Here is a 25,217-nt window from a genome sequence, read left to right as displayed (position 1 = left end):
CACAGTTGCAATAATACATTTATTTAGGCACAACTAGAAGAAATTAGGAAAATCCCTGTCCTTGTTCATTCTACATTATCTACATAAAAAGATGTATTTGACAGTTTTGCGTATCTATTTATGTAAAAATTCACTCTAAAATAGATTAAAAAGCATCCGTCAGGGTATAGATACTTAAAATTTTCAGAATACGCTCGTACTCTATGAAACTCAGATTTCAAACTCAAAAAAAATTATTATTTTACAGGTACTTGAAAAGGAAAATTTGGTCTAGAAATGAAGGATTCTCTTTAAAAGTGAGAGGAATTATCCTGGTGTCGCCATCTAAGCACACTACCCGACACCTAGCAAACGCTAAATTCGTATGAGTAGAAATGCTCAGACTAAAAATGTGTCTTATAACATTACAAATTAATTGCCTGAAAGAACTCAATCCTTTGTACCTGCGTGCTGGTTGAACCAGGAATTCCAGAACCTAGACCTTCCTGGGAAATCTGTATCCCAAAATTCTGGACCTTGAATATTCAGTGAGTAGACATCTCAGTTAAGGCCAAGCTTAAAACATGTCACACACACACACTTTCCCTTAGAAGAACTGCTAAATGTATTATCTAAGCAACTTTACGATAACATCAGGCTATACCTTGATTTAATTGAAGAAATAATGTTGGTCCTCAATATGGATTATTAAGTAGATAAAAATGAGAATTAATAGTTGTAAGAAATTATTCTCCCTAAAATTCTTGTCAGTATTTCCTTTCTCACCAAGAGGAAATAACCTGGCTGTTACCTGTAATTGGCTATGGCTTGCTTCCCAAAATCTACTGGTGTTCTCCCCCATCTGCCTGCAGTTATGCACAAGGCACGTCCGCATAGCCAAGCAATGGGAAGAGGAAATGCCTGTTACCACCTGTGGCTTCCTGACTTGGGGGTCAGCTAGGACCATACTTTATCTTTGTAAGGAAGAGATTCAACTCATTCTTTTGCCCCTATAAATGACCCTCATTATCAAAGGGTACAAAGAGACGCGTCCATAGTGGACATAAATTGTACTCAGTGTTTTAGGGGCCATTAATACTATCTAGTTATTACTTTAAAAATCTTCCATGCGATTCTAATTATCCAAGCTTGAAATCCATTGATCTTTTTCACCATCCACGAATACCTTTCAGAATAGACAAATTGCATCAAGATTTATATATATATATTTTTTTTCAACAAATAATTATTAATTATCAATTATGTGGGGGCACTTTATGTGAATACAAAGATTAGTAAACCATTGCCCCTTCCCTCCAGGAACTCAGTGTAGAGCTGGATGAGATAGATAAACAACACATCATCACCAAAAGAGAAATGCTCCATATCTGTTAAGTGACTCAACAGGTAAGAAACGGATTTGGCCAGCCCAGAACAAATGCCACTTAATGATATCTACCACCAAGAAAGCATTTATTCTGATTTAGACTTACTTGATCTATTTTTGATAAAGCTAAACTGAATCCAAGAACATTTTGGTGTTTATTACCCCATTGAATTCCTTTATTTTAGAAACATCTCTATGTAAATGGTGTGTTGGCAAATATACTTCATTCTCCATTCACTCTCTGAAGTAGTCATTCATGGTTCATTTGACCATCTAGAGTTCAAGTTCTCTTATCTGAAAATGAGAATGCAAATCACTTCACAGATATAAAGCCTGGGATCAATGCTACTTAAAAAAAAATCTCATGATTCATTAAAACACTTCATAGCCTCTGTACCCCACACCTCTATTAGGTGCTTAAGTGCTACCAAAGCTTTATCAACAAGTACTCACACATCACTCACAGGAAACACTCGCACTGTGAAGGACATGTATTCACGTAGTAAGTGCCAAATGTGCAGAGCTTTAAATAATTACAATGCGCAAACTTAAAACAGCTCCCCATTGTCAGATTTAGTTTAAGTACCACCAATTTTGAATGTGCACTTAACATCTATGCACGTATCTTACCTGCAAAACTGAGAGAATTTCCAAATGGATTTAAAAGATTTTTTTCAACCAAAATTATTTTTCACTGAGAGGTTACTAAATAGGAAGCATATAATTAAAAAGTAATAAAAATGGAAGGCATATAATAACTATTAATTTTAATACTGAAAATGCTATATAATTTATCATGGCTATCAGCAGATATGTATGTGGTTCTTTTAATTAATATGTTGACTACTTGAACTAAGGAAGGCTCTTAGTAAAAACACCCCACAGCAATACAAAACCGTTGCTAGAAGTCAATGCAAAACTTAAAATGAAACTAATTGGACCATATGGAGCCTGTGAGTAAAGATTGATCAAACTTTGTCAAAACTTTAAATGCCATCTCAAGACCAGCGTGAACTTTTCATGAATCTAATGCAAACGGAGTGCCAATTCACCTGTAAAGCTTTTTCAACTCCTAAACTAGATGATTTTATTTTTAATCTTATAATGAACTAAAGTAGGAGAACTACTTAAATGATAAATCAATATGTCTCTATAGTTACAAAAGTAGTTCTGGCGTCTTCCCGAATATCAGCATCTACTAAGGAAGTATGGCCCATTGGAATTGTTTTTTTCTTCCTTTGAGTATGAAGAAGAAATTCAGGGAGACTCATCCTTCTGCCATTAGGGGAAAGAGGGTCCACATATTATTAAACTATGCCTCTCAAGCTATTTACATCTCAGGCATTCATATAGGGGAAAACGAAGATTGAAATAGATTTACAAGTGATTGAGAAACCAATATGTAAAGCTTTTTTAAAAAAAATCTTGATTTTATGAATATAAATGAAATTTAATTTTCCAAAGTAGACACATGTAGGCACTATGAGGATGACATTTTTAAGGTCTGAACTGTATAATATTTTTACCAATCATTCTGGTCCAACATGAAATACCATCTAACTAATAAATGCAGAATATCTATTTGGGTCTGCATTACAGTTGGTTTGACATGATGCTAACCACTGCATTGGTTACCTACTTTTTATACACTCCTTGCTATCATCTTGTTACATGAGAAACAAAAATGTATTTTAGGAACATTTGAAATGAATTGATAAATAAATTGGTAAATTTAGAATTTTGAGGAAAAAATGTCTGAACAGTTGTTGCATGTTACTTAAATATATGTTCTCTGCCTTTTCAACTTGAATTTCCTTTCCAGAAACAATGCTATAGATAGACAGACATTTTGGTCTTTAAATGTCTGAATTTTTGAGAGGTTTTAATAAAGTTAATTAAATTGCCACTGCAGAAGAAAAGCTGATGAAAAGCAGAAGACAAAAGTTCTGCAAAATACTAGACACTCAGATAAATAAAATTTAATTTTTTTTTAATAATTGTGTCACACATTCTTCTAATGTAAGTAATCATGAAGTTGTTTTTGTTCATTTGGGCTCATTGATGCCCTATTCTTCTGGTGTATTGTGGAACAAACACAGGAACTTGCTTTCCACTCTATGCTCAGGACTTTCACATTTTTCTCCCTCCACAATCTTTACAAGAATTACATTTATACACTCCCATCTGTGACATTCTTCATTTATATAAGTTATTCTCAACAAGGGTGAGCCTGGATTCCCATGTATTTTAATACCTTCCTCATTCCGCTTCCCCTCCCCATATTTGAAAATAAACTTCAGTTAGAATTGACGGAATCGTATCCTCTTTAAAACTTTACTTCATAAAGTATGGTTCCAGGACCAGTATGGTGCATCACACTAGAGCTTGCTAAAAATGTAGAATCTAGGCTCCTACTCAAATCTGCTTAACCATGAAGATTACGTGTCAATCCTTCCTGGTCAAATTGAGAGTGACTAGTATTGCGGGATCAAATGAGACAAAGTATGTCTAAGTGTTTCCAAGGAAATGCCTTCGGCTGCTTAGTTCCAAAGGGGTTTTATGCACATGGCAATAGACATTCAGAGTTTCATGGGCCCCACTCAACTACAACAAATGACTACTATATATGCTAGAACATCATAAATGCCATAAGAGAATGGTTAACGTTTGTCTTGACGCTAAGAAAGAAAGATCTTTCTGTTTTGGACAGTAGAGCCTACTGGGAACTTTTTGAAAACATTAAAAAACTGCATTGAACCAATCACTTTTCCCATAGATGAGTATTTTTCAAAATGCAGTGAGAAATTGCTTAATTATGCAGTAAAAATAGATTTTAAAAATGATTGGTGAAAGTCTCAGCTGCTTGCATTATGTGGTCTGTTGTTCTTAATTGATTATTAATACTGTCAAATATAGTTGTGCCAAAATCAATCAGTTTGAGAAGCACGCTTGAAGGCTGTCAAATATTAGATGAATTTCTTGTTTGTTTATATTCAAAGTCTATCCTTCTGTTTGAGTAAAAGAAGTCCTAGATTCTTATAAACAAGTATTCATTAACCATGCAACATTGTTCTCTGAAATCAGTATATAAGGAAAAATAACTGTGTTTATTGTGTTAACAAAAATAGAGGAGACAACAAAATGAATTTCACACCCAAGATCCTCCATGATAGGACCCAAAACTACTTCTCCAGCTCCCTTTCATTCCCCGCCTACTTCCCCACATGGCACTCGCCATTGTTTAGATGGACCACACCCTTTCATCTCTCCTTGTTTGTGTCTATATTGAATTCTCTGCCAAGAATATCCTCCCTCTGGCTTTGTCCTTCCCATCCCCAAGTTTGGAAATCTCTTGATCATCTTTTAAGACATAAATCAAATAAAATTTTTCTATATTTCTTTTCTCACAAGTCAAGGGCAACATCTACTATGTTGCAATATATAGAAATTGGTATATATTATTATTGTAGCATTTATATTATCACATTGGAATAACACTTTGCATGCCCACTTCTCCCACTAGACCAGGCACTTCTCCAGAACAGAGATAATATAGCATCCATTCTGGCACTCCATTAGCTCAGTGCCTCATACACTTGACAATGCTTTTTGAACGAAGGAATGAATTTTTCATTGACTAGGCATTAAGATAAATTCATCCAAACAAAATCTTCCTTTTATTTTTTATTGTATGCCTTGTAGCAATGACAACAGCAACAAAAACAACAGACAGTTATTGAGAACTTGTCTACTGCTAGGTACTGTGCAAATAGCTTTACATCCATTATTTATCTCATTTACTACTTTACTGAGGTGGGTACAATTATTTTCCCCAATTTAAGATAAGGAAATTGAACAAAGAGCGATTACACATTTAGCAAATGGTAGTGTCAAGATAAAAACTCAGGTCTTCTGACTACAGCACTTGCCATTTTGAACAATTATAAAAGGCAACCTCTTACATGATTGATATAAGAGCTAATAAAATGCTTGAGCTAGTGGTATAAATAACAAAACATCTGAAAATAATTCCCTATTAACTGCAAAAATAAATGACTCTTCATAAGAAAGTTTCCACTGTGTTCCTCTTTCCCACTCTGCACTCTATTTATTAATGTTTTGTGGTTGTGATATAAATAGATTCCATTATTTACTTTGGTATTATTCTATTTATATATGCCTGGTTCACCACTGCATAGTCTTAATTTATCAACCATTCTACCCGTAAACATTTCTTTCAATTAGTGTAACCCATTTTGCTTCTAAAAAACTTGGCATTTATTCTGTAAGACCATAGAATATAAAAATCGTTGAAAAATTAAATTTAATCTTTGAATAAAGGATTTTTAGATAATGCTTTGATTAATCATCCTAATACTTTATTTAAAATTTAGAAAGATAGCTTTGAGCTTTTGCACATATACACACCTACGTAGAAAAAATCTATCGTCTTAAAATTTTCTTTTGTTTATATTAATGCATATGAAAATCAATTATACCAATATTATGGTTTCAGTGTTTCTACCTTATCAGGAGAGAGGTAAATTGAGTTAAAATTCAATCATCCATAGAAACCACAACAGTGTTCATCTATAGGGCTTAGAGAGTGATTGAATGGAGAATGAGGAAACATTTGTGGTGAAAAACAAGTTCTGAATTTTGATTTGTTTCTTAGTCATCCAAAAATATATCTTTTCAACTTGATTTGATCTTCTATTAATATATTGTATTTAGTTTTCCATTATCCTTGAACTAGACTTTCCTTGAACAATATGATTTTAACATTATAACTTTACTAACTCTATATGACCTAATCTGAAATGCTTGAGATTACTAGAGTCAAAACTGAATTTATCTTGGTTAATTATCTTGAAAAAATACTGAAGACAAATTTTACATCCTTATTAGAGAGAGTATAAACTCTCTCATAGGCTTTCCCATGGGCAAGAGTAAATTATTTTCTTAGGATTTTTAAACTATTTCCATATATCCAGATTACATAGCTAGAAAGAGGTTTTTGGTACTTCAGATAAGACTCACAGTTACTATGATATTTATATGACTATCCATAATACGAGCACTGTCCTGTCATTATACTCTTGGAAGGGTTAGGGGTACATCTTTGTCAAACAGTATGTTCTGGAGTATGCTTGGTTGGCAAAGAGCTGAAAAATACTATGCTCTTCTCTTTCCTGTTGTGGAAAATCTTGCTTCTCTAACTAGGTATTACAGAATGTATTTATTAATTCATTGATAGTTTCATAGACATTGCTTAGGAACCCACAGTGGGAAAGGTGCTATGCTAGGCACAGGAAATCCCATATGGTCTATGCCGTTAAGGAGTTCAAGATCTAGTGGAAGAAAAAAATAATTCTAGAAAATTCCTACAAAAATAAATTTTTAAAAAACTTAAGTCCATTTTACTTGCCAGAAATTATTTAAACAGGAGTACTTTGAATAACATCAAAGGATTTCTGCAAGATTTCTCTGTCTCACATTTATAAAGACATTATTGCTGCCATCAATGAACGTACAGTTTTGTGAGGAGGTATCTACAATCAATTAATTTTGCTATGATTTTTAAAGTTCTATAATTGGGCTAAGTGCCTGTATGACTTTTATGTATACAGACCAATTTTAATGCAATATTTATCATAAAAAGATACCACCAAATTGTATTTCCATTGTTTAACCTTTATTGACATTTTTATAGGCTAATTTCCAAATACTTTAAAAATATTTTGCAGAAAGTCTTTAGTTTCAACTTGTTTTTTTGCAACAATCAATTCTCTCCCATCTTATACGAGTGGCACATCTTTATTTAAAATTATGTGGAGATAAAATGGAATGTTGAATTGTAGTTCAGAATGTGACATGCCTGGTCTCATTTTAATACTATGTCTAATTATTTTCAAGTGTTTTCAGACTGTTCATTCTGTTCATTTAGACTTTTTAAAATGGAATCCATTCATTCTGGCATGAATTCTAGTACCTCCAGGGTATGCAAAACTGTAGTGTACTGGTCAAGATACTTTCCTGAATATGACTCTATCCAGTCGTATTTTTCTAAAATTTTCAGAGCAAATCAATGAGGAGGAAAATATTTCCTCCTTGAAATCTATCTTGAACATCAGATAACATTCTCATGATCTATTCAAATATTGCCATATTATTTCTGGTTGATTTGTTTTGATTTGATTTTGGATCCTTTTCGTGTTCTTATATTTTCTTTACGGCCATTAAAACTTACTCATTTTCTTAAGCTAACATTTTTATGGATCAAACATCGTTTATTAATTTAGGAAACAGAATCCAAAAATTCAGTAGTCTTATCAGTTAGCTTAATATGCTCAGATTCAAATAAAGGGAATGAAAATAAATATGCTAAAGGAGGTGTGAAAATGCATGAAGCAGAGGTGACAATATTCTGTGGTAGATTTTCTAATGCCCTGCCCCTTTAGGACTGAAGGATGTATTCCTCCAGCTGGTGGGAAGTCTGCCAACAGACAGCTCTCAGCTGACTATCCTCTTTAGAACTGCCTCGCCTGGATCACATTGTCCTCCTCAAAGTCATGAGTGCTTTCCCAGGACAGTCTGAAGCCAATGACCGATTCATGTGCAGCTATAGCCACTTGCCCCCTTTGATCCTACCCAGAACAACTCCAAACGTCCATCCCAGCTTCAGAGCTCCCCATGATAATCTGAGGTCGTTATTGAGACTGTATCACAGCTCACCTCCATCTTCTGTCCAATCCTGCTTCTTTCCCTTCTACTCTTTCAGTGTTAATCTCTAGATTGTATCCTAAAATTCCTCCTGCTTGCTAATCTCCTTCTCAGAGTCTGTTTAGAAGGAAACACTGAGATGAGACCTGTCCAGAAAACTCTAAGAGAGGATCAATAGCTTCAATCTTACCTGGAAAAATCTAATGTATTCTACGATTGAATATGTTGGTGAGGAAACAAGCACCATACTCAGCCAAAAATTCAATGTAATCTAGTATTTACCTAAGTATGCGAAAGAAGTTGATCTTTCTCTCCCCTTGGCAGATTTTACTTATCAAACAATGCAAGAGGGGCTTTCTTAGGAGCTTTGCCTAAAACAGCAGTATGGGAGAAAAGTGACAATCATTCAAGAGAACAGTAGCCTTCTAGAGAAGATTCGTAGAATTCGGGTGTCTGTAATAGGATCACTGCAGATCCACAGAAAGACTGTTCCTTACACTGGGCAAAGCTATCACATTGTCCAGCTTCATTCTTCTCCTCCTCTTTAAAAATGTGAAATTCATTCTTATATGTCTCTCCCATGTTTAGTTAATAAAAAGGACAAGGAAAGCTAAAGCTGAAGTAGAATCAAAGTCCACAAAAATTTGAGAAGAAGGCACTTTTAGGGTCTCTCATTTAGGTCTCTATTTTAATTTGATAACCTGTATAGTTAAGTTTTAGGGAAGGTACTAACAAAAGGTACTTTTTTTTTCTAAAATATTGTACTACATTTTCACCAAAGTTTCTGTACACCAAACATGCATATTTGTACAAACTGCCCTCAATTCTTATACCCTACAGTGTGGTGAGGGCAGATACAATTAAGTAACAGTTATGTAGCAGTTTGATAAGTTCTACAGAGAAGTAAATTCAAGTGTGCCTTTTATAGTTGTAACTAAAATCTATAATTAAAAATTATGTATATACATACATATGGTGTGTGTATCTGTGTGTGTTGTATTTCAACTTTAGATCCTATCACTTTTATTATTTCAACTTTGGGTTTTAGCCTTGACTGTACTGAACACACACTACCAATTAAAATTTTTTTTTTTTTTTGAGGAAAATTAGCCCTGAGCTAACTGCTGCCAATCCTCCTCTTTTTTCTGAGGAAGGCTGGCCCTGAGCTAACACACATGCTCATCTTCCTCTACTTTCTATGTGGGACGCCTACCACAGCATGGTGTGCCAAGCGGTCACATGTCCACACCTGGGATCTGAACTGGCAAACCCAGGGCTGCTGAAGCAGAATGTGCACACTTAATCTCTGCGCCACCGGGCGGGCCCCCAATTAAAATTCTTAAATTGCATAACTGATAATAGAACTCTCTACCGTAGATAAATATATGCAGATATCTAATCATCTACTTAACTGCACATTCTCAGGTGTTAGATATAGTTTTATCAATGAGAATACAAATATTATTATTAATATTTCTATAATATTAGTAATAATGAATCCTTTTATAATTGCAACAAGGTATAGCAAGCCACAAAGTAAAGTTGATTAATGCCTTTCTGACACAGATTGGAAGCACCAAAGAAGTGCATTAATCAGAACTACTGCATTGCTTGTCATGTTCTATTGCTTAAGTATTCCACATACTACTTTAGCCGCTAAATTTTAAATGAATCTAAATAACATATTGCATCAAATTAATTTACTCCCCAAGGAACTAATTCTATAGATATTAACTGTATATCTGAGAATTGAAAATATATTTGCCTCAGAGTGTGTAACCATTTACAACTCGGGTCATATTTACATTGCCTGCCATTGGCCTATTACAAATCATGCGATTCATTCCTATTAGAATATATCCCTATTCTATGAAACTAAATTGTATACATCATTTAAACCTCAGAGTGGGGAGACACAGTTCATCTTCCCAATGACTAGTGTAATGTGTCACCCTGCTCTGCAGACTTTAAACTCCAGCATCAGATGTGAAGACAACAATCTTACAGGGACTGCCTAACCAGATCACACAATTGCATAACGTCAAATCCCTTCATAAGCTCTGTTTCTGTTTGTGGGCGTGTGTTTATAAACACACATATATACAATCTCCTCTGATTGAAACTTCACTGACACAACTATCCCAAACAAGTCAAGCAAAAGGAGTTTGGACTCTAGGAAAAGAAACTAAAATTGCAAAAAACAACAACAATAAAAAACCTTTACTTTTCCTTCATCCTGAAGCTAATCAAAGAAATGTCCTAATAGACCCGTCACTGAGCTCTCCTTATAATCCTCAGGATGCACTCGTCACCGTGTATAACTTAAGAGATATTCTCTTTTCTAAAGCAGGGATCTTCAAACATTATTGTACTGTATTATTTTATTTTATTGCAAACTCCCATCAGTAAATTTGAGAATACATGGAAACATATGCATATTTATTTACCTTATGAATCATTCATATGGAATTATATTACTCTATATATCAATATTGTAAAACTTTATTTTCATTTTTAGATACAAATAAGTAGAAATTGAAATTCCAGAATTTTCTCAGCATATCAGATTTTGTCTTGAGCACCCACTAGCACTGGTATGCAGTTATTTAGGATGGGGCAAATTATCATTGCACAGACTGTCCCACAAAGTGGCACCCTAGTCCCCCACTAAATGCTAGTGTCTCCCCTCTAGCCATTGAGACAACCAAAAACACCCCCAATGTCCGTATGCTCTCTAGGTTAGCAGTGCTCCATCTAGTTGAGACGCTAACACTGATCTGGAGGTCCAGAGAAAAGGCTGAGTACTGGCAATCTGACCATATTGGGTTTGTTCTTATTTTCTCAGCTGTAGATACAGTCAGTTGATGGGATTGTTCCAGTGGTAAGATTGACATTCTCCTTCATTTACAGAGTTGAAAAACCTGGCACTTTGCTGCGTTCACTAACATAATCTATAAATTAGAAAAAGAGTTCAAGGGGTATTGTAAGCAAGGAACATAAAATGTTGATGTTAAAAATTGCAAAATATAGGTAAAATTCCCAGTAAAACAAGGATAATCTTCCCTTTCCCGTCTGTTTTAATAGGATTATATAGAAACACCAACCTCATTTCCAGTGTTACAGGTAAGTTAATTCTTTTCCTAAGTTCCCCTTTGCCTAAGGGTGCCTTGGTCAAGTTCCAATGCAAATGACATTTGTAGCAACACACATTCAGATCTAAAAGCATAATATAGTCCACATTCTGGGTTAAGAACATACAAAAAATTACAGCTATACTTATAACATTATGTTTATGAAATTAACCACATTTTCTTGTTTATTAGGAACAAAATGTAAATAATGATTGCAATTGCCCTTCAATGTAGATGAGAACAGTATACATAATTATCTGACATAAATAATCAATTTTTAAAACCACTATTTTTGCAGGCTTAAAAGACGATATTTTATAAAATAGTTCCCTATAATGCAATTCACTTAAACAATTCTTGTATGTATTTCTTGTTGCAAATGAGATTTTACTGGTTTATAGAGAAGAGATGATGACAAGATTTCTAAACTTCTGGCTACGAGTCATTTCCAAGATATATTTCTACTGTCAGGGTTTATCACCAATTTCCATAATTGATGTTTCATCTACAATACCACAACTTTTTAAATACAGTATAGATAATTAGCTAGTCCTTACTTCCAGCTGATTATTTCTATCCTCTGAGGACCCTCATGGTATAACGGACAAAATGTCAAGAGTAATTAGGAATAATGGTGGTGGCAACTACGCTGTCAACTGACGTGCACCACAGACTGAATCTTTTATACTTTGCCTTTGAAGAAGAGATTTAGACAATTTAAAACTTCGTCTCTTAGGCTTTAATTTCCCTTGATGCAAAAATAATAAGATTTTGAAAAATAAAAACAGATTGCCTTTATGTTCATATATATATATGGTGCACAAAGCCTGGATTTATGTATTTATTTTCATATTTAAGGTCATAAAATCAATAGAGCCTCAAGCACTTCACAGCTTTAGGGTGTCTCTGCTTATGTAATCATTTGGTATCTTCCACATGATTTTTGAAAACTAATGGAACTATTCATCGTGCTGTATGAAGTCAGCAGAAATAATATTTTCTTTTGCTTTGTCTGGGATTTGATACATTTATCTTTAGTGATATAGATACACATATTTTTACTTCTTGGGTAACCCAATATGTGCTCATCCAATACATTCTCCAATAGCAGCTTCCTCAGGGTGGTTTAGCTGAGCAGAGGAAAGCAATGGGTTCTCTCATGGTGTCATAGTCAGTGTAATTCACAAAGCGTCCCTTCTGTCAAATTTCATAGAAACCATCTTTAACAAACAAAGAATGTTGAAGTTTAGAGAAAGCACATTTGATTCTTGTATATAACCTTCACTCCCAAAGTCTTGTGTATATCACCTCACCTGTCAACCAAAGTTAAGTAATGTTGAACTCACAAAATCAACATTCACTTTCACATTCAGAAAAGAGTAAAGAAATGCAACAGGAAAATGATATGTAAGAAGATGACCCTTTCTGGATCCCTTGGACTCCTCAGATTTGTCATTAAAACAATAAGTAAATAAATAAGAAATATTGCTTAAGAGGCTGCTGTTCAGTCATGCTCCTGGGACCATGCTCTAGAAAATCATAAGCAGAGCTTCTTGAACAAAAGTGTATTATCCATAAAGATAGGTTAATCCTCTGCCATCACCTAAATCCATGCTAATCAAGTAAAGAGGGGAGAAGCCTGGGAGGAAGGGAATCTAATGCCTCACTTAATGAGGAATGCTGTATTCTTTCCAATCTACCCATTTCATGCAGTACTGGTATTGGGTTAAGTCTAATGCCATAAAACAGGTTGACAACATCACTAAAGTCCTCAAGGACTGGGAAACATTCACAGGAGTAGGAGACCAATACAGATCCCTTCATTCTTCACGTCTGGAAAAAAAATTCACATCACCACACATGCCACATGTTACCACTCAAGTTACTTATGCTTATGATCTGGTAGTTGGAGATCTTTGAGGATGGAATCTTCATCTCTCCTGGGTGTGAAAGTTTCCTTGATTTGGCAACTCAAGCAACGAAGAAGCTGAAAATTACACCAGTGATGTGATGGATGCCAGAGTTACCTGCAGCAAATGTTTCTAATGGTTAAATGATTCTAAATTAGAAAAGCTCAAAAGACATGCTTTGCAGCCCCTTAAAATAATATTTTGAAATATTTTTATATATTTTAAATAATTCCTTGTCTGATTAATATTTATGATTTTCCGTAGAAGCTAGCTTGGGTGCTGCAGTTGGAAAGTTAATAATTTACAAAGACTGCTTTGTAGTCTAATGGCAGCACTTGACCTTTGCTACTGCTTGAGGGCTTGCAACTTTGATGTTTCTGTCTTAAATTAAGAGCAAAGAAAGAGTCAGGTATCAGCTCTTGTTCAGTTACTTTTCTGAGGGGTTCTTTTAACTGAGTTCCATGAAGCCATAATGTCTTTTAAGAAGAATATTGATTTCAAAATAAAGCCTTGTTCCATTATCTTCTTAGAGGAAGCATCCAGATAGAAGTGTCTTAAAAGTTTGAGTAACATTAATTCTTTGCAGAATATAAGTGTACCGCTCACTCTCTGGAGCACATAAAAGGAAAGTTTTCAGAGGGGTTTGTTATGTAAGCAAATCTTTTCATCCTCCCCAGTTCAAAATAAATTTTAAAAAGCCACGGTATCATTTCTTCTGACTGTGAGTGCGTACGTGTGTGTTTTAATTTAGAGAAACTCTCGAGACCTCTAGATTTTACTTACCAGTTTGATAACAACCGTGTACAATGAACACTATTGCCTGCTACCTCGAGACCTAGGAATTGACAGGTAAGGGTTATTAAGGTAACCAGCAGTGCCAATTATCCAGCCCCAGTGCCCAGTGAAGCTGGCAGACTAAAGCTCAGCAAAGTTAACTGTTGCACACTGAGTGTGCTTAGCAAAAACTCAGAAGATCTCCTTATCCAGTGGATGTTATCTTTAGTTCTTCATCATCACTGCGGTTGGTTATTCCCAGATTCCAAACATACTATTCGAATTCAGCAACCCTGCCATTTTATATTATAATAAACTGTACAGTTAAATATAAACTTTGAAATGTACTTATTTTAATGGTCTGCCAAATAATAAACTGAAAATTTTCATTGAACAATCCAAACAATCAACAATTATTTTATTGAAATATGAAACACTGATATATTGGAAGTCTGATTTCTGACTCCCAAGCAAATGTAAAGTAGAACTAATTCAAATGTTTTGAACTCATTTGCCAAGGGTTATATTTTGCAGACTACATTAGGACTCAAACACAGACAAAGAGAGAAAACATGACAATGGGGTAATTTCCGATAGCAGGAAGGACAGAGCTGAATCTAAGCTACTCATACTCTACAAGTAACTAAATAGTAACTAAGTTTATGTGGTTGGTGAAAGCTTGAAAGCCTCACATAATTTCTACTTAGTCAAAGAACTAGTGTTCAGTAGCTTTTTGGAGCCTGGTGGGAATTGCAGAAATACAAAGGATGGTATATTTATGTGACTCAATGACTTGTTCATTGATACTATACAGGCAATAAGTAATAAAAATTCATTGAGAGTGCTTTCTTAATTTCCATACTAAAACACAGCTATATCACGATAAGTATATAAATGATACAAAGCAACTTAAGTGATGATTTTTATGTTACTTTGTGAACATTGCTGAGAAATTTAAGTGCTTTAAAATCTGAGCTTCCATATGTTTGATTAATTCAAGAAGATTTTTGAACACTTAGCATGTTGTTTTTCTAATTGGTGGCTATCAAGCAGAATTTAACATTAGTTCCAATTTCCCATTTTTAAGCATTTCTCATTAGCTGAAGTAAACCATATCCTGAGATAACCCATATATATCATGTAAAAAGACGTTATGTAATACTTTGGGTATTCCTTGAGTTTCTCTTTAGCTCTTTTTATAAATCAGATTCCTCTTCTGTGCAAAAGCATTTCAGGCAAATCTTCCTAAACCCTGTCTATGGGTTACTAATATTCTTTCAAATTACCTTTAATTTTTTCTTAAGTTTTTAAGTTACATGATTTTTAAAATCTGTCCATCTCTTTATCTAATCTATCATCTTCTATCTATGTGTGTGCAAGTTTTGTCCACTTGTTTTTATTTCATCTTACCAAATTCCTGTAATAATGGGGAAATTTCTAAAGAATTTGCTTCATTTCCTTTTTTTGAGGAAGATTAACTGAACTAACATTTGCTGCCAATCCTTCTCTTTTTGCTGAGGAAAACTGTCCCTGTGCTAACATACATGCTCATCTTCCTCTACTTTATATGTGGGATGCCCGCCACAGCATGGCTTGACAAGCGGTGCATAAGTCCACACCCGGGATCCGAACCAGTGAACCCCAGGCCACCAAAACGGAACATATGAACTTAATTGCTGTGCCACTGGGTTGGCCCCTGCGTCATTTCTTGATGCTCCCTTATTGATTTGTCCTACAGATGATCAATAATCACCCACAGATGTACCTTAGGATCTTTAATATATGACAGAAATTAAAGAAGGAATGGAGGTGGTTAATACTGAGAATACCATTGAGAAACCCACCAGCAATGTGAATAAGTCAGAATATGTGGCGAAAAAAGACTGGAGAAAATGATCACCTTATTAATTAGTTTTTCCCAGAAACATAGTCAGTCTCATGATTTTTCAGGGGATCAAATTGATTGAAGTTTTGTAAATCATATAGACCTCATCATGCCTACTATTGACCTAATGAGAAAATACTTTTTTTTAAAGATTTTACTTTTTTCCTTTTTCTCCCCAAAGCCCCCCAGTACATAGTTGTATATTCTTTGTTGTGGGTCCTTCTAGTTGTGGCATGTGGGACGCTGCCTCAGCGTGGTTTGATGAGCAGTGCCATGTCCACACCCAGGATTCGAACCAACGAAACACTGGGCAGCCTGCAGTGGAGCACACAAACTTAACCATTCAGCCACGGGGCCAGCCCTGAGAAAATGCTCTTTAAATAACACCTTTTAGCAGATATTTTAAAAATTATTTTGTTGCATTTTTCTATTGCCATGCAAATAAAAATAAAATTACCCTATTGAAGTTTTGCACAAACTGCACAAAATTTCTTCCTTATGGCCATAAGGAGGCTTGTGCTTTTTGTATCTGGCTTAGCATTTCAGAAGCATAGATTATACACCGAGAAAAGGGCAAAACAATTTACCCTAAGGTTATGTCTTCATAAGCAAAGTAATTTTAGATAATTACACAATTCAAGTAGAGTGGAGTTGAAGTCACATTACACAAATTATATAATAAGGTAATGCTTTAGCAGAGCACTGCCAAGGAGTCCAGAATTCTATTTCTAGTATTAGCTCTTATTGTAACAAAATCTGTGAACTTGAACTAGTCACACTGACACTTGGTCTCAGTTTCCTCATCTATAAAGTGAGGCACCTGGCCTAAGTTATATCCATGTTTCTTTCCTCTACTATTTTATGTTTACCTCAGTTTTCACTTGACGTTAGCTTCCAGATCATAGTCTTGAAATTCCTGAGCTTTTTATTCTATTTGAAAGTGTTTACAGATTTATAGTATGCTAAGAGGTTTTCCAAATCTACTTGTAAAAAATATATCGTTTAAAGACATTATCTTTGGACAGAATTTCCAATTAAAATATACACTGAAAGTTAGAAAATAATTTAAATGTCCATTTATATTGATTCATTTAAAGGACAGAATGAATGCAATATTCTCCTGATAGAACAGTTTTGAGGAATAAACATGAACTGAATTTTAAATGGATGAAATGAGAAAGCAATTTTTAAACAGGGGTAATCTATACATTTGGTGTTTCTGTTGTGAGAAGTAAATGCTTATTCTAGTGCATTTAAGCAAGCAGTATTAATGATTAATGATATTTCTGATCCTGTAACTAGACCTACAATTTCTTGAATAATTAATAAGGTACTCAATACTGTACAGGATATACATCTGCTAAGAATTATGTGTGTATATATGCGTGCAAGCTATTAATATTGAAAGCCTTACACAAAAACATGAGGGAGGGACTTTGGGGTTGAAGTCATAATACCTATTAAAATGTACAAATTTTTTTTCCTTGTTTTAAATGTTAAAATACTAATAAACTGGTCATAAAAGAGGTAATTATGATCTAATACATAAATGACAATGATCAATCCTTTCTTGATTATGTTTTTCTCCTATGATAATAATGAATAGCTATTGAAGAATTACTAAATTGTAGGTAGTGTGTTGGATCTTAAAATCCAAAATTAAGTATAATATAATTTAAAAAGTCATATTTCTTCATTTTATTTAGTGTCTGTGAGGTTGAGAGAAAATTATTTCAATGGGCCATTTTTCTAGGCATTACTTGTGTGCTCAGTGGAGACACAACATTTTTGAGAAATATAATGAGAAAATAAGTGTTAGTCTAAAAGTCACTACCATGTCACCCTAAATGTTTAAAAGATAATCTCAGTCTTCATATTTAATCTCATCTTCTAATTTTCAGGGTGAGCTCTTCAAAAAAAAGAATCCTATGGTGATCACAGAATTACAGAGACTTAGATTAGAATGGGTTTTCAGGAACATTTAGCTCTGCTCATGTGATGGAACAGCTCTGTGGTCTAAGGTAGTCGCCTGGAGAGCATAAAAAAGTACCATTCCTTTTCGCCTTGGAAGCATATCACAATTCCCTATACAGTGGGAAAGCAGAGGGCATGGAACTATTTAAGGTACCACTGAGTTCAGCTCTGAATTATTCTCATTTCATTATCAAATAAAAACTGATAGACAAGTTATAATAACAATACGCAAACTATTGACAAAAATATTTTGTAAAACTAACAATATAATTATCTGCAATTTTGACACTGTTGTCAATATAATCCAGCCAGCTTATGTGGATATAAACTTACAGTGTCATAAAGCCTACCTGTTTCATTAAGCTAATAATTTGACACACTGACACACACATTCATAGAAAATGGATAGACATACAGACAGCTGTGTTGTTACAGTACTGTAAATGTTTCACTCCTCTGAGAATCAGAGACCTTTGAAGTTAAGTTTAAGGACTTTTATAGTATCCTAATTTCCAAACAAAGAAACTTCTAAAGCTCAAATGACTCAAGTTTATCAATGAAAATAGAATCCTGAGGATCTTATAATCTATTTTCACTTAAAAAATATTTTTGAATATGAATCATGGGTCAGGCACTAGGAATATTGTGGTAAACAAGATAAACACACCTCTGTCCCTCTAAACATGAAGAGGCTAAAATAATTACAATATGATATAATACATTTTTGATATGGAAAAATAGTATGTCATAGTAGAAAAAAATTCAAATACAAATTAGATTAATTTATATGGAATTTTGTTTGTAAATTATTTTATTGGGCTACAATTTACACATATTAAAATGCACTGATTTTTAGCAAATAATTTCATGAGTTTTGACAGCTCGTATACATCCGTGTAACCAACATCTCAAGCTCTATGTTTCTATTACTTAAAAAGTTTCCACATGCCCTTTCCCAGGCAACCTTCCCCCAGGCAACCTTGGATCTGATTTAGATCCCTATAGATTCATTTTCCCTATTATAAAACTTCATATGCAGTCATGCACCACATAACTACATTTAGGTCAACAGACTGCCTATACGATGGTCGTCTCATAAGATTAGTACCATACAGCCTAGGTGTGTGGTAGGCTATACCATCTAGGTTTGTGTGAGTACACTCTACGATGTTTCCACCACAACAAAATGACCTAACAATGCATCTTTCAGAATGTATCCCCAATGTTAAGAGACACATGACTGTAATAGAGTCGTATTTATATTTTGGCTGTAATCCCAAATCTAGGAGTTTAAAGTCTTTGACTATAGGAAGAATACTGGTAAAATATCAAGCTGGGCCTTATGTTGAAGGATGCTATAATAAACGATACCATTAAATTTGGCATTTGGACTTAGAATACTATTCATTACTTGATATAAACATTTTTTATACTGCATTTTACACATTTTTATTACTTTTATAAATTTTACATATACAATATTCTCACAGTGTTAGGAGGATTAACTTTACAGTATCACTCTCTGATTTTTTTTAATCAGAAATATCCGTGCATTTCCTTAACAACTATTCGGTATTTATCTTAAGAATTTTGTAAATAACTAGGTTTCTTTTCTCATGGTCACTGATTAATGTCAAAATTCTGGCCCACTCCTGGCAAAGGTATAGCACTGATGGTATCCATTTCTATGATAACCTCATTTCTAGCTCTAATTTGTGCCTTTAACTCTGTTGAATTTCTTTAGTATCTATATTTTAAAGTTATCTAGCCCTATGCATAATGCCAATATGAGCTGAATTCAATAGATTAATTAAATCGATTAAGCTAAATATTTAAATTATTTTCAAATTCATGTAAACTTATAATCATTTAATATTTAGTTCAGAGGACCACTCAAAGTCATTGTCTTTAACTCATCTTTCCTCTTTTTAAAAGAACAAAATGTCCTTTGATATATACATCTTGGCATGGAACTATCTCCTCGAGAACACTGACTTGCAGGCTAGAAAGTATTGCGAACAAAGTGAATTTGATATATGCAGGATACATATGACCCTTTGTTGTTAACGTTTATGTGCATTGCACTTCCGGAAGCAAAGTCTAAATCCTACCAGCTGTTACAGAAAATCAGTCTTAGCCCATTACTCTAATTAATCCAAGCTAATTATCGGCACTTCCATTTTCCTGCAAATAGAAAGTCAAAGAAAATATAGAATCAGTGAACTTTCTGAGATTAATTAGAAGGAATAGAAGCCTCTAAACATTTCTAACATAGTAAAATTCTTTGATCACTAACAATACCACACACAACCCCACATGTACATTTGAAATAAAAGTTTGAAGGCATAAAAAATATGCTCATAGTAGAAATTATTGCTGAAGCTAACCAGCTGCCTTTTCATTCACAATGAATTGCCAAGGTATACCATACACATATGGCTTTTAGTTGTCCAAATATTATTAAAATATAAAAATTGAACTCCTTTTCCCTATTGAGAATAAAAATACTAACAAGTTTCTTGCCATGAGGAAGAAAAAAATTGCCAATATCAGTGCTGCCTGGTGGCATAGTGGTTAAGTTCAAACACTCCACTTTGGTGGCCTGGGGTTCCTGGGTTTGGATCCTGGGCACATACCTAGCACCATTCATCAAGCTGTGCTGTGGTGGCATCCCACATAAAATAGAGGAAGATTGGCACAGATGCTAGCTCAGTGATAAACTTCCTCAAGCAAAAAGAGGAAGATTGGCAGCAGATGTTAGCTCAGGGCCAATCTTCCTCACAAAAAGACAAAACACTGCCAATATCAAAATATAAATATTTAACACATGTAGCCCAGTCACCTTAAAGACAGGAAGAATGTGGCTGAGACCATCACATTAGGGACTATCTCAGAGTGAATGTTTTGCTTCACAACATTAATATGAATTCATATATTTAATGGAAACATGTAAAAGACCACAAGAATAAATTGACATTATGCATTACTAAATCTATAAGAATTATGATTTTGGCCTTAATTTTCAAATTTCTAAACACATAAAGTAAAAACTTCTGAAATTTAATTAGACTTGTGTGCAAAGATAAAAACAAGACTATTGTAGATTTTCTGAAGATTATCTCCGACCCTTTAAGCAGGAAATCATTTTCTAAGCCTAAATTAAATAAATCAAAGAAATCCTCTCTAATGCAGGTTGGTTAAAACACGCCCACCAAGGGTAGTTTCCAGGGAGTTAAACTAACGATAGGCTCCTGATATGACAAATGCTTGTCAAGGATGTCTTCCCATGCACAGTCAGTTCTGAGATACTGGAAGTCTTCTGGCCAGCTTTCAGGATGTTTTATTCCACCTGGCAGCTAAACTCAAAGATTGTATTTGAGGCAGACACTGAAATCTATTTCTGATACCTGTTCTACTGGCTCATTTCAGGTCAATAACTTAACTTCACTCTATTGTTTTGGAAATGAGAATAACTATAATGACATTTGTGAAATTGTGTTTGTAGACCTCTTGAATAACAATCACCTGGAGTGTTGTTAAAAATGCATATTTCTGAGCTCCACCACATCTCTATAATGTCAGAATGTAAGTTGTAGAGTCCAAAGCAATTGTATTTTTGATAAACTTTGTGGTCAATACATATACAACAAACTTTGAGAGCAACTAAACCAGGCTGATTATATGGGATGTAAGAACAAGAGGAACAGAGTCTGATGGAAATTCTAGATCTTTTTTCCTTCCAGGAATGAAGAAGTGACTGCCCTCTTCCTGGACCTTCACGTTTTCGTGAGCAGGAGACAAAGGGGACCTGAGGGAGCCCAGCTCCTGGTGGGACTTCTGTCTTATTTTTCTTTCTTTCTTTTTTTTTTTTATTTGAGGAAGATTAGCCCTGAGCTAACATCTGCTGCCAATCCTCCTCTTTTTGCTGAAGAAGACTGGCTCTGAGCTAACATCCATGCCCATCTTCCTCTACTTTATATGTGGGACACCTACCACAGCATGGCTTGACAAGTGGTGCCATATCCGCACCCAGGATCCAAACCAGTGAACCCCGGGCCACTGAAGCAGAACGTGCAATCTTAACCACTACACCACCAGGCTGGCCCCCCCATCTTATTTTTCTTCATCATAGTTACCAGTATCTGACTAACAATATATATTTTACTTCTTTATTTTTGTCCTTATCACCCTCACCAGAATTTATGTGCCAAGGCTGAGGGAATAGTTTGTCAATAAGTATTTTATAAATGAATGAACAAAAGTCCATAAGTTATATTACTCTTTATATCTCTACGAAGTTACAATGAATTTACGATAAATTTTATAGCCCTTTGACTATGAAGTTGACTTCTGTTCCTCAATAACTAAGAGTGAATTCCAGCTTTACAGAAGCAGAGGAAATATTTTTTTGTAGTCTCTGATGTTGGGATGGCCTCCCTCCCACCTCATACCCTCAGTTTACCAAGCTGATAAATGGTCTGTCAGCCTTCAATCATCTCCTCTTCTGTGAAACGCTTCTGGTGCTTTCAGACATCATTCATAAAATTTTAGCAGTCATTCATAATAAAAATCTCATAACTAAAATAAAATGGAGTAGTGATTTAAATATGGAAATCTAATAATAATATTCATATTGTTAATGTTTTCTCATTAACTCTAAAATCAAGAGCCTATGACGGAGGTCCATTGATTTTTTTTTTCTTTCAATGTTCAGTTTCTTTAATGGCCCCCATTTCTCTGAAGGGCAAGAGCAGGCAGCTTGGCAATGCCAAGAGACATTCACTTGAAGACCTTGCCCTGATGGAAGGCTTTGCTCACATCCTGGAAGGCCTCATCCCTGGAAAAGTATTCTTTAATCAGCATCTAGATCTCCCTGCTGCCAGGATCCAGTTTCTACCACGTATATGACTCAGTCTACCTGCCAATCTGGACTCACAGGAAAGGCAAGCTCCTAGACTCAGAAGATCTGAACTCCTGAAATGGGGCTGCTATTGTTGGTTCCAAAGAGGGTGACACTGGCAAAAGCATTCTTCCTCAGCTTGCCCAGTCACTGGAACACTCCAGTGATGATGAGACAACTCATGAACATTTGGGTGAGTTCTTCAGGGAAGCAGTCCTCGAGTATCACAAGGACCAGCCATCCTTATCAAAGTGGTTCCCAAAATACAGCAATGTCACAGATTGTGTCATCATTGGAGTACTTGATTTAAATTTACCCGACACAAACGTACTCTTGGTCAGATGAGCAAAGGGGTTTTTGGCCTTTGGTTCGGCAAACAGAGCCTGCACGTTTACCCATCTCCTCCTCGGGACTAGGGGCAGCCACCTTTTTCTCCTCTTCCTCCTCAGCCTGGGGCTTCTGCTTTCCTCACATGAACCTTTCTCTTTCCATGGGGTGTCCTTTTAAAGCTGGCTATCTGTAAACTTTTTAGCACCAAACTGGGACGTCTTCTCACAGATTTTCACCTCTCCCAAGACAACTCGGAAGTGGAACTGGTAGTGCAGATGAGGAAGCAGCAGTTGGTATTGGGAAAGGCCTGGCAAAAAGAAGCCACCAATGCCTGTTTATACAGCCAAAGTAGAGTGCAGACAACTGTGACGTCAGCCAGTGTCACAGTTCACCACCAGAAAAGTCCTCATTTTCAAGTGAGCATCTAATAACATCAGAATTCACCTCACCTCCTCCTTTGCGTTCTCTGTGGCCTGCTTATTGTGGTACACAATGCTCAAGGTGGGGAACCATCAGGTACTGGCTGGGGGTACTATGTTACTATCAGCAAAGTTCATCCACTGCACCACAGAGGTTGCTGCCTCTGAAGCACTTCCCCGCAGCTCCTCATTGCTAGTATGATAGACAATGGCATCGCTCTCAAACACAAGAATCTGTCATCACCCTCAAATGCTGAAAACTTGCCAGTAGGAAATTTATGGAGAAATTCAGGGGTGCAGTTGGTTTGGCCGAAGTGGAAGTGGGATCGTGCAGACAGCACACGGACCTGACCTCCACTGTACTGGGCGGCTGTCAGAGCCTGGAAGGCCTTCCAGTTTTCAGGATCTGTCTACAAGGTCCCAGCTGTCATGGTGATTTTGCAGAGAAAGACGCCATTGATTCTTTAACAGCTTTAGCATTTATCCTTTCATCTTCTTCATTCCAACCATCAGTGCCGTTGCATTCCCTTGTGGTCTCTTCACAGCACCATCGTAAATGATTCCTAATTGACCACCACCCATCTAGCCCATCTGCAGTCTGTCTCATGTATTGCCAGAATGCTTTTTCTAAAATGCATATCTAATTATAGCACACACCTACTTATAATACTACTTTGCTTTCACATCATCTATTGAATAAAATCCATAATCATTTCCTTTGATCCATAAGGTCTCCATTATTTGGCCTTTAACTACTACTGCAAATGATTGCTCACCAATTTCCTATCTTTACCTTCTACTCCACCAGACAAAACTACTTACGGTCTTTCAAATATATAACAGTTTCATGTCTCTGTGCCTTGGCATATGTTCTCTTCATTTTGAAAAGCTTTTCCACCTACTTAATGACCTGGAAAATGGCTACTCAACTCTAACTCAAGTATATTATCTGTATGAAAAGGTCTCTGATTTCCTAGTTTTGTTGTTTATTACCTCCTTGTGCTCCCATTATATGTTTTATGGGATGTTATCATTGGTACTCTTTACACAGTGGTGAAATTATTCCTTTGTGTGAGACAAGTCAGTCATTTCAAGCTTTTCTACTGTTAACGCCTAAAGAAAAAATTAAACATCCATATTTTTAATCACTTTCCTTCCCTTTCCTTAAGCCACAGAAAAGTAGATTATGGATGAGTACCAAGTCCAAGGTTACCTGTTCAATAGAATGAACAGAAAACACAGATGAACTAGGCAAACATAGTTTGTCTTTCAGGAATTTGAACTGGAAAATGTGGGTGTGATAAGGTAGTTTTTAGCAGGGAATAAAAGCTAGGAAGACCCATTCAAGAAAACTCGGGTCATTTGTGACAGGTAAGGAAGAGTCAGCTTCATAAATGTTCATGGCATGCCAAAATTATGAGGAAGCAAAGTTATGAGTAAATAGGAGCTATATGGCAAATCAAATATCTATGCACAGTGAAGAGGAAGACAAAGTGAGCTTGTACCGAAATAGGAAAATGACAGAAATTTGGAAGGTCATGAGTCACAGAAGCAGAGCACATAATCATTAACAATTCTGTCCAATCTTCTACAGCTGGTGTACCACCTTAGATACTCAAAGAAATTTAGTTTCTACATTTTCTTGTTGGTCTGCAATATTACTATTTCTATCTCCTTATGACCTAATTATGTATTATATTTCCCTGGGGTGAACAGTTAGTCTTAAAATCAATTCTTCATTACTAGAAGTAACTTGAATGACTCTCCTTTTAACCATGGGAGCCTAGCTAGAACATCTTTTCCTA

The 25,217-nt window shown here is 35.3% G+C and overlaps 1 pseudogene; it reads right to left on the bottom strand.

The window, feature by feature from the left end:
• Positions 1 to 22,542: 22,542 nt before the first annotated feature.
• Positions 22,543 to 23,843, bottom strand: LOC124240585 (elongation factor 1-gamma-like; annotated as a pseudogene).
• Positions 23,844 to 25,217: the final 1,374 nt, after the last annotated feature.

The sequence above is a fragment of the Equus quagga genome, chromosome 6 (assembly GCF_021613505.1).
Source record: "Equus quagga isolate Etosha38 chromosome 6, UCLA_HA_Equagga_1.0, whole genome shotgun sequence".
NCBI lineage: Eukaryota > Metazoa > Chordata > Mammalia > Perissodactyla > Equidae > Equus > Equus quagga.
This window is presented reverse-complemented; position numbering and strand designations above follow the sequence as displayed.